The following is a 12,005-nucleotide window of genomic DNA, read 5'->3' on the forward strand; positions in this document are numbered from 1 at the left end:
ATGAGAGGCATGAACAGTGTGGTACTGGACTCTGAATCAGATGAGGAGATATCTGGGTCATCCATTATGTTGTTGGGAGGTAAGTTAGTCACCAAACTCATCTAAATTCTGTAGACCACTCTAGGTTTACACAGGGCCGAGGAAATCTGCCCTCTTATCTGCAGCATACCTTCAACACAAAGCATGTACAAGTGATTAGGGGGATCTGATGCCAAATACATTACACATACTGTACACACACTATTCAAGATTTTGAGGACAATTTTACCAAAGCTCTCATGTTTTCATTTACATTTTAGTCATTTAGCAGACACTCTTATCCAGAGCGACTTACAGTAGTGAATGCATACATTTCATGCATTTTTTTTTTTGTTCGTTTTTTTGTACTGGCCCCCCTTAGGAATCGAACCCACAACCCTGGCGTTGTACACACCATGCTGGCGTTGCAAACACCATGCTCTACCAATACTATGGAATGGGATGGGATCTGCTGTGTCATGTTCTGTGGCCTGCTCTGTGACATGGAATTCAATGAGTTAGTGAAACGTGAACATGAAAGATAAGTTTAACTGAGATAAGCGCAATTAAGTACAATTCATCTCTGGGGTTTCTATTCCCAGCAACACAAACTAGAGACAGTGTGGTGATGTTCATGATGTGTTAATATGCCCCCCTTAATGTCTTTTTTTAGACCCAGCCCGTAAGAGGAGACTAGAGGTGTGTAACAGCTCCCAGGAGAGTGGGGCATCCAACTCCAGCAAGAAACCAGCCCTCCAGGAAGATTTAGTGGTGAGTCCACTAGGGCCGGGACAATACCAGTATCGCGATACTCGTTAGTATCGAGGCAAGGAAACAAAACACAAAGCAGATTTAACTTCTTTAGGAAAACAGCCCTAATGCTGGAAACACACATCATGTTGTCATCCAGTGCCACATTTGTGCGTTGGAAACAATATTGCAATATTGGTATCGTCCCGGTCCTCGAGTCCACCTGACTGCAGTCCAATACCTCCTCCAGCCTCCATGACACCCCCAAACCAGGGTGGGGGTGCATATTCAGTTTACACCTGACGTGTGAGTTATTTGTGTTGAGCTAGAGATTTACTGAAGTAATTTGGCTAAAGTGCCGCACTCAAGGGCACAAGAGCCGTGTGCCCCACCTGGAGTTTTGACCTTGAGGTTAGCAGTTTATTTCCCTGACCAAGATGATATACTGCCACCTTGCTTGTTCATTTGTTATTTGTCATCTCCAGTACAGAGGGGTAGGCTTGCGTGGGGAGGAGCTCACACTCTAATTGGCCTGTCTGCCTTAGGACTTCACGCGCCAGTGTGTTTTTGTCCAACCAAACAGATGTTTCTGAGGACGAGGGTCCAGAGCCCAGCTGGAAGAGCTGCAGACTAAGATCCCCGTTCTACAGACTAAGGCTGTAGAATCCCTCTCTACAGTGCCTGTGTTCTCTGTCACTGCAGTTCCACAACACATTCATCAATGCCCTAAATGTTGGCAAATGTGAACCAAAATTGTTTGAAATGTGGGAGTTACATATTAATTATTAATAATCCCTTTGACAAAAATGTGTGGTTTCGGTTTACAACTGTATCTATTTGTCTTTTCTTGCATGCACACAAGAGCTTAGAGAACCACTTCTGGAGCATGGTTGACATTTTGAGGAAATCATATAAGCACTGTGCAAGTTTTCAGAGGAGGGTGGTCCCGTGTGGCTCATTTGGTAGAGCATGGTGTTTGCAACGCCAGGGTTGTGGGTTCGATTCCCACGGGGGACCAGTACGGGGGAAAAATGTATGCATTCACTACTGTAAGTCGCTCTGGATAAGAGCGTCTGCTAAATGACTAAAATGTAAATGGGTGAGAGTTTTGTGTTTCATGGTGCATGTGTGTGTGTCTGTTATGTGTGCCTGTTTATACAAAACAAAAACATTGACATTATTTGAGGTAGCTAGTTAAATCCTTTGCTGTCTTGTAGCCCTATAGTTTCCTGTGTTAAAAGAATAGCATCAATTTGATTTATTTGAGAAAAAGTATTTGAGGCAATAGGTAGCCCAAATTCCCTCCCAGGTCCTGTAGACTGATTATTTTTCCTTCCTTAGAGAGGTCTAGTCAAGAGGACACCCAGGCATCATCATCAGCTAGTTTCCCCCCCTAAACCTCAGCATGCCAGGCAGCCAAACCCCCTGGACATCCCCCATCACTACCTCACAAGCCTACCAATGGGACCATAATTAAAACCTTCAATAGGCTGATCGAAGGAGCAGACTAAAGGAGGAAGGTGATTCCAGATCCAGGCACCAGCTCTGAGGACGAGGCCAGTGATGACTTTGATGTGTCTGCTGAGGGCATGGAGATGAACTTGGATGCCTCAGGCTAAGATCAGGAGGTTGGAACAGGGTCTAATGTGAAGGGCCAGATCCTCTGGTTTTTCTATGAGGCATCACCGGTTGAGCTGTCTCTCATCTCTGGCTGCTCTGTGAAGAAGGCCCAGAGGATTGTCGAGCTGCGCCTATTTAACGAGTGGGAGAATCTGGTGAGTGGCACAAAAAACCTGTATGAACCCACACACAGTTTTCTTTTCATCGTGATTCCTTACTGAATTCCCTATGTTACTATGACCTCTCCAAGTTTCAGTTGAAGCCTTACTTGCTAATTGGTCTAAAGTGTGTGTGTACCCTCAGGTGGCTGTTCTCGGCGGAGGGAACGGCCTCTCCACTGACCTGGTGCAGGGCTGTTGTGCGGTCCTGAGGGAACAGGACGTGGAGCACAGCCTCTTGACCAAGTGTGAGAACATCACCAACAAGATGATGCAGGACGTGACTCAAGTGGTAGAGAGGGCTAAGGGCTTCTAGAAACAGCCTGAGATCCTCAACAGCAAGTGGGTTTAGCTGCTGTTTTTATACTCATCTCACTAACATACACATTCAGATATTTGTGTAGAATGATTTTCGTAGACAAACACAATCTAATACATGTAAATAATTGATAATAGCGCCGACAGAGAGGACTGCCTCGCTTTTAGCTCTTGGTAAACTATGCAGTATTTTGTTTTTTTATGTATTATTCCTTACATTGTTAGCCCAGAACATTTTTTGTGTTATTACATACAGCCGGAAAGAACTATTCTTACTTCCTTTACTTAGATTTGTGTGTATTGGGTATATGTTGTGAAATTGTTAGATATTACTGCACTGTTGGAGCTAGAAACACAAGCATTTCGCTACACCCACAATAACATCTGCTAAATACGTGTATGTGACCAATAAAATATGATTTGATTTGATGTACATAGGCAGTTTTGAACGCACACACACATCCTTCTGTTACTTTGACCTCTCCAGGTTCCAGTTGAAGCCTTATCACCTAATTGGTCAAAATAGGCTGACTCTGCTACACCAGAACAACCCAAGTGGAATCCTTGCTGATGAAATGGTGACTTGTTATTCCTGACCAGTCTCCAACAGTTTATTTCAGCTCCTCTGAGACTCGGCACACATGGCATGACAACAGATGAAATCCTGTGTTATTGTGATTGGGAAGCAGGGCTCTCTTTTTGTTGTGCCAATTCAGTCTCTGTAAATCAGTGTTTGTAATGAACCACCTCCTGTCTTCTGTTGGCAGGGTTTGGGGGAAGACCATCCAGGCCATCTCTTTCCTGTTTCCTTGTTAAAGCAAGGAACAACAAAGTTCCATCACATTGTAAAGATTCCACGTTACCATGGAAACAGAGTCAACTGCACGAATGCCCGGCTGTCCCGTCTTCAGTCAGCTGTTAGTTCGGTCTTCATCCATAATCGTCGGTTATACGGTAATTGTGCCAGTCCTCGTTTTTAACAGACTGCTTCTCTGGTGGACTGTGGTGAGTGACTCATCTGTTCATTCTGAATGGTGGGACACATCATACTGTAGCCATCATGGTTAAGGCTTAACATTGATTTGATTATACAGATTTCAACTTGTTGGTTTAAGTCACCAGAAGTGAAAGGATTACCAAATATAGATTGTTTAGATTGTCCTATTTATATTGTGTGTGTTTAGGGTCTGTGGAGGGTCACAGGTTCCTTCGATATGATATTCTCAACAAACGGGTCGACTACAACATAATAATTTCCCGTAAGTCCAAAATCGAAGAATGACGGTTATGCAAGAATGACTATACACAGAAGTACACTTGAGTCTAGTAGACTACAGGTTCACATCCTACTATGTTAGCTAACTGCTGTGTGTCTTCTGAGCGAGACACTTAGCCTAAGTGCCTCTGGAAATATCCAGGGGAATTAGTGGAGATCTTGTAAAACCATCAGCCGTGTAAGTCACCCCAGCCAGGCTTTTGCTAACACTCCAATAATGATAATATATTCAGCGTTTGACTGAACCTGAAAAGGTCTTTGTAAGCTGAACCTGTGACTCATTCATTATTCATGGTAGTCAAGTGGTTGCCATGCCTTACAGACTACTTGTGGGAACCTTGTGTGGCTCCTTGAGCTGCTGTGTGTCTGCTGCCAGCTACGCTCTGACTATCGGCAATGACCGCAGCCTGTCCCGAAAGCTCAGTACGCCGAGCATGAGCTGAAGAACATGAGCTGAAGAACATGAGCTTCGCTGCTCTACCGCCACCTCTTGGCCATCAACATCAGTACATTGCTGGGGGCACCGGGGGAGGGAGGGCTTTCATTGGTCACCTTGGTTGAAACAGCAGAGAGGAAGAGGCGAAATGATAGGTTTTACTCTGCCCAAAATCTGTCCACGAAAATAAACCCACAAAGTGAGGAATTTTTTATGGGGGTCAATGGGAGAGTGTCGAAATTGGTCAACAAAACATTGAATTGCTAATTTGCTACGTGAGGCTTATTTGATTGAATAGAAGTTTCATAATGGTTAGGTTGTTACGAATGCACTGATGAGAGAGATATAATATGTGTATGGGAGCAATCAGCCAATGAAGAAGAAGGAAATGTACTATTTTAAAATGGAGATAGCCTCAACTTCTAAAATCTTAACAACTTGGACGTGCTCACATTTCCTGATTTCCTTGTGCCAAATGTTTCATTCCATCCATCCTCAACCCCAGGACGTGGGTGCTCACAATACACAATGATTCCCTAGTTGATCCTGCCATGCCTTTCTCGGTTGTCGTAGGGGGGGAAATGCTGACGTAAACAGTGAGCTGCTTTATTAGTGTGCCCATGCTGTCACAGATGCTATAATGGCACAGATACAAAGATGAGTCATATATCTATCTACTTGTATGGCCTCTTGTTCACATGCGTATCTGCCTTCTCATTGTCTAGAATGGTCCGACTCCCACCTGATCTTATCTCCTCCCATCTGCCTTCCATATCCGCGACACAGCCTGGGATCAAACCCGGGTCTGTAGTGATGCCTTTAGCACTGCGTTGCAGTCACTTAGACCGCTGCACCACTCGGGAGGCCCATCATTTAATGGTGTTTACCTTGGCCTCTAAAATGTTCCTCTTCCTGCCTGAACAATGTCTTGTTTATCTCCTGTGAGTCACCCCACTGTCTTCATTTTCACTGCAGTGTATTCTGACACCTTTTGTAAAATGCTGTATGGTATGCACTATATAAGTCTAATCAGATTTGATTTTGATTTGATCTCAAGGCAAGTAGCATCTGCTGCTGACGTGGACCCCAGTGCAAAACAACCTCCTGGAGCTCATGTCACTGCTCAACTTCATAATGCCCAATATGTTCTCCAGCAGCACTGCACAGCTTGCCAACATGTTTGTCATGGTGAGGCTAGAACACATGCTATGGGATCACTCCAAAATATTCAGCTTAATACGCAGCAAGTTTGACTCATCCAACAATCTTTATTTCCCGTCGGAAATCTTCAGAGGAGCAGAGCAGCTTTGAGATGGAGAGGATCGCTTATGCCAAACTTATCATGAAACCCTTCATCCTCAGACGTGTCAAGAGTGAGGTAGTGAATGGCTTGGTCTAAACTCATTACCTGATATGGTTATGGCATGATTTGGGACTGTGATATCATATGATGCACACTATATGAATGTTCATGTTCAGTGTGAAATCCTATGAACTTGGGCTAGGATCAGTATGTCTGGACTCGCATAGTTCGAGCGGGTCAAGGACGCCATGATGATGGCTGTTCCGTTCTCCAGACCCCTGTTGGATGTCCTGATAATTTTCTCACATGTCAGAAATTTGGGTTGTGCAGCTTGTGGAATGAGCACTGCTATGACGCGTTTGGGCAAGGACTGCTGCCAATGAGCACTCAGCATGTGAGAGCAAAACAATGATGGCGAAGAGGAAATCAACAACAACACGCACCATGTGGACCGAGGTAACGGAAGACAGATTAGTGGAGCTGTGGAGAGAACGCTGCTTCCTTTTCAATGGGTGAGTTTGTTTTACATGTCCCGCGGTGCCCCAGATGGGTTGAATTTGCGCATTTTAGACCATGGTCCTTAAGTGAAATCTCCACCCACCTGGGCCACCAGTCCATGCAAAACAAACTCCACCAATATAAGATCTGTGTCCTACCATGAGAGAAAACAAAATGATAATTTCATATTATCATTATTAAGTCCATATTCTGCACCTCTGTCTCTTTTTGATGTTTCTGTACCTGAGAATTTGCACACTAATAAAGCAGCTCACTGTTTACATCAGCATTTTTCACCCTGTGACAACCGAGAAAAGCATGGCAGGATCAACTAGGGAATCGTTGTGTATTGTGAGCACCCACGTCCTGGGGTTGAGGATGGATGGAATGAAACATTTGGGACAAGGAAATCAGGAAATGTGAGCACGTCCAAGTTGTTAAGATTTTAGAAGTTGTGCAGTGTATGACCAACATTCTGTGCCATGAGTGACAAGAAGCAGCAGCTCTACAACACCTTGATGCAGAATCTGTAGGGATCCACCAATGGAGAGAGTATGTTAGGGAGAGGAATAATGAGATAAAGGTATCTTGGTCATTTGAAAAGTGATAATATGCTTAAGGGAATACTAAAAAGAAAAACAAATTTAATTTTAAGATGCACAGATTAACTGATTTAAGACCATAGCATGTGCCCATGTGTCCTCAGAGAGAGAACTGACCAATGCCCAATACACTCATCTTCTGCACATTTATCACTGCAGTGTTTAATTGCTATATTGTAATTATTTAGCCACTATGGCCTATTCATTGCCTTACCTCCCTTATCCTACCTCATTTGCACACACTGTATATAGACTTTTTCTATTGTGTTATTGACTGTATGTTTGTTTATTCCATGTGTAACTCTGTGTTGTTGTATGTGTCGCACTGCTTTGCTTTATCTTGGCCAGGTCGCAGTTGTAAATGAGAACTTGTTCTCAACTAGCCTACCTGGTTAAATAAAGGTGAAATAAATAAAAACAGTTAAAAAGATGGTCAATCATCCACTGCTGCACCGGTAGCATTATACCACTACTAAACTGACTGCTGAGTCGACTCATGCTCAAGGTCAGACCTGAACACTTACCTGTTTTAAGAGAATTACAGTTATTGAATGAGTTTGTAACTGCTATTGGCAGTTCTACCTCCACTACCACTAATATGAAAGTTACTGCTGTTTCGTCTACTGTTACCACTGCAGCAGCTGCTGTTGATGGGGCTTCTGGAAGCTAAGGGGATTACAGTGTGTTTTGGTCAGTCTAATTGCTTTGACCCTTGACCCGACCCACCGTCACGCAGACCCAGCGCTGATCAAGGAGGATATGGACGTCATGACAGACTTTGAGCTGCACCGGCTCTGTCTGCAGTACCCGTCCGTACAAGGCTATCAGCTGAACACAGACATGCTCCTGGACTCAGGAAAACGCAACCTGCTCACACAGCTTCTGTCCTCTCTCAAAAACAAGGTAAGAAAGCTACAGTGAAAGTGGAAGTTGAACAAATGGAGACAGCTTCTTTATTATACACTAGTATGCCTCACCCGTAATGAACCAGCTATAGCCTTCTCCATCTCCCTCCCTGGGGGTTTCTTCTCCCCCCCCCCCATAAAACCAGTCACCCTTTTCTTCCCCGTTCCTCTACCTTTGTCAGACACTCCATCTCTTCCCTGCTTTCAATTACAATCACTCTTGGCTTTTCCTCTTCTAACATGCAGTCAACCACATTTCTCTCTGATCCCTCCAGTCCTGTAGTCATTAATCACTGACTGTGTTCCTCTGTCAGGGGGATAGAGTGGTGCTTTTCAGCCAGTTCACCATGATGCTGGACATTCTAGGAGATGTTCCTGAAGCACGTGAAGCATCGCTACATTCGTTTGGATGGGTCAACACCCATGTCTGACAGGTAAGAATTGTCTGATGAATCAGGGCGTTGTACTCTGTCCCTACATCTCGCAAGGCAAATCATTTTTTACCAGACTTACCTTACTATACTTTTCATTGAGTGCATATAGCAGAGGCTGTACATGTTTAGAAACAATCTATCAAATTAGTTATGTTTCATTGAGCTGTTAACTTTTCCCCCTAATAGAATATGAAAGGCTTTTGCCATTTAAGAATGGATTGATAAGTAGTTTGGACTGAAAATGGTCACAGGCAGGGACTCTGGACATTAATCTGGACATTAACTGTTAATCACAATTTTAGAAAAATTCGTATTTTTTTTAAATTTGCTAACATGCATTGGTCACAACTGAAGTTACATTGTCAAAACTCTTCACAAAGTCAGTGAAACAAGTGTATGTGGACCAATCTGTGAATCATTTTTCATTGTTTTCACACAAAATGCATTCAATGACCACATTCTCTGAAATCCATGAACTCTTTTCTCATTCATACCCCACCACCTGCAAAACTATATTTGCAGCACATTTTCAAATGCTAACACAGTGTTTCCAAAACTGTTAAAAACACATTCAAAACAGAATGATGGAAAATGTGCATTTCTGCAGTAACCAGATTGAAACACATAGAAAATCTCAGCAGAATATTTAATAATTCTAAACACAGTTGATGGCAATTTCAGCTGAGAGCCTACCCACGTGTCCTGTTTTTAGTCTCATTACCAAACAGACAAAAGAGAACGGCTTCGGAATGATGTAGTTTGGAAACATGGATCAAGGAAGACAGGTTGGTGGGGAAAGAAGAGTGGCAGGGAGAGGGAGAATGCGTGGAGGACAAAGGAGAGGAAGACCAAGAGCAGTAGTCTCCGATGAGATAAGGGCCACAATTATTGACCATGTTGTAAACCATGGTCTCTCTGAGAGAGGCTGGTTTAAGGTGGAACCAAATCTGCAGCGTTCAACAGTTGCATCAATAGTACGAATTTTCTGGCAAAACAACAGGTGAAATGTGCATCCTTCAATGATAATTGAACTACATATTACAATACAGTATTTTCACAATTTTACATGTACTGACATTTTGAAATATATTGATTGTTTTGTGTTTTTCAGTAGGATCCAAGGGTTGCCTCCCACAGGAGGGAGAGGCAGAATATTATCAGATGCTCAGGAAATTGCCATTGTTGACAATAAAACTGCTAGAAATGTGGGACAGAGTGCTGGCAGAAAATATCACTTTTGGGAATGTGAATACGGTCAGCACAACGACAATTGCCAGAGTCCTAGAGAAACATAAAATAAGGATGAAACAGTGAACGTGTGAAAGAACTCCGTTATCAATATGTCCAGGTAAGATGTCTGTTCAATAACCAAACAGGGTACATACACAGCTATTCATAATGTAAAGTACTGTAAAACTGTGGATTTACTGTATTTTAGAGAGTAATGGAGATGGAAGCCGGGCAAACTGCACATACATTCATCTTTGTGGATGGAGCTGGATTCAACCTGGCAAAAACAATCCCCAGGGGAACAAATGTGATTGGACAGAGAGCAACCGTGGATGTCCCAGGCCAACAAGGAGCTAACATCACAATGTGTGCAGCACTGTCCAATGATGGTGTGCTGTTACACAAACCACTCATTGGCCCCTACAATACAGAGAGGCTCATTTATTTTCTGGATGACCTGCATAATCGACTTGTGCCAGCGGAGGAGAGAGGGGCAAGAAACTCCCCTACCTTCATTGTTGTGTGGGATAATGTGGCATTCCACTACTCTGCTGCAGTCACAGACTGGTTAGCTGCACATCCCAGGATGTCAGTACTATTCCTGCCTCCATACTCTCCCTTCCTAAACCCCATAGGAGTTTTTCTCTGCGTGAAGGTGGAAGGTTTATGACCACCATCCACATGACCAGATGTCCTTACTGGATGCCATGAATGCGGGGTGTGGAGACACTTCTCCTGAAGACTGCCAGGGTTGGATTAGACATTCCAGAAGATGCTTTCCAAGATGCCTCGCCAGATAAGATGTGATGTTGATGAGAACTTGTGGCCAAATACAGGAGAGAGGAAGAACTAGAACCCTCACAGTACTGTACAGTATTATACATGTTGTTGTTTTTTGTCATTATTATTGCAGCCTTGGAATTTCAGGAATTTGTTTTTGTTTCAACTTTTTATTTTTCACAAGTAAATGACTATATGTAAAGATATATAGAAAAAAAGTATCTTGAAGCAAATTGCTGCATTTCTGATTCATACTTGTTACATATACTTTAGTACAGTCAATAAAGTGAAAAGGTGTTATTCTTGTTCTATAATGAAATACTGATTTATGTGAAAAATCATTAAAACTTAAGAGAAAAGTTAATTTATTTAATGCTCCGTTAGTGTTTTTTAGGTCAGTGTGTTATGAGTGACAATGTATGCTTTCTGAGTGAGAATTGTTGCGGTGTTATGGTCAAACAAGCTTAGTTTTGGAGTTGAGATTAACTGTTTGGCCAAGATGAATGTTGGTAATGCAGACTGAAGTTTTTTGAAAAAGTGGCTTCAGCATTGTCTGACGCCTGTTAGCAATTGACAAAAACGGTAATATTTTTCTTATTAATAGAAATCTCTTTATGTCAGTGGTGGGGGGGGGATCAAGAGGATGATTCTCCCATCCTCTTGTAGAATCATTTTGATTGGCCAGTGCAAGACAGAGCTGGACATCTTTGTGTTCTTAATGTCTACGAAGGCTGGAGGCCTGGCCATCAACATGACCTCAGCCTATGTGGTCATGTTGCACGACATCGAATGCAACCCCTTTAATGATATGCAGGGAGAGGACCGCTGTCATAAGGTCAGTGAGGAGAGGGAAACTGTTTACACACAAGCATTTTGCTAATGTTACCCGCCATACCCAGGCTATGTGCTTTTTTTGTGTGCTTCCTTTGAGCTTGTGTTGCTCATACACTAGATGTGAGTGTATATGCCCAATAGTAAAATTATTTCACATTTATGTTGCAGGACATTGAAGGTCATCAAGCTGTAAGGACTCTATAGAGGACATGACTGCCTCAGTCCCAGGATGGTGAGCTCACTGCCCACTCCTAACTCTCACATGAACCACAATATACTGTACCTTGTATGCTCATATCAACACAACAGCGTTCATTTTCATATAGCCTGCCAATGAACATGGTCTCTGACAGTAAAACTAGATGCATTTCAATTGTCAGGAGATGAGGACTCGATACCAGAGTACATGGCTTCCCTTCTGAAGGCATCTTTTTCTATGGTATATTGGCGATCACACAATTTAATGTGCATCCCACCACCTACTGTGCGGGACGGAAACAGGATTCCCAAAAATGGAACAAAATACCACAAAAAAAACGACCAAAAAATAAACAACTTCTCTGTGAAAAAATAAAACAGATCTGATCCCTACACAGGCTTAAGGGAAACCTGGGAGGACGGGTCTTCCACCGCCAGTACCCCTTGCAAGTCTTCAGATGTAAAATACTTAAGTCCCAAAAACTTTTCTGCCACAGCCACAAAGTTTCTTCGACTTCATTGAGGATTGTGCCGTACAGTTTATAACTATGGCAATGAATTCCTCAAAATCCACCTTTTTAACATACGGTGTCTTTTGACTGGCAGCAAACGTTTACCACAGGCTGTGGTGCATCCACTACTATG

The 12,005-nt window shown here is 43.0% G+C and overlaps 1 pseudogene; it reads left to right on the forward strand.

Annotated features, from left to right (window-relative positions):
* On the forward strand, nt 1-10,696 carry LOC106565060 (SWI/SNF-related matrix-associated actin-dependent regulator of chromatin subfamily A containing DEAD/H box 1B-like; annotated as a pseudogene).
* The last annotated feature ends 1,309 nt before the right edge of the window (nt 10,697-12,005 follow it).

This window comes from Salmo salar, chromosome ssa01 (assembly GCF_905237065.1).
Source record: "Salmo salar chromosome ssa01, Ssal_v3.1, whole genome shotgun sequence".
NCBI classification, from domain to species: domain Eukaryota; kingdom Metazoa; phylum Chordata; class Actinopteri; order Salmoniformes; family Salmonidae; genus Salmo; species Salmo salar.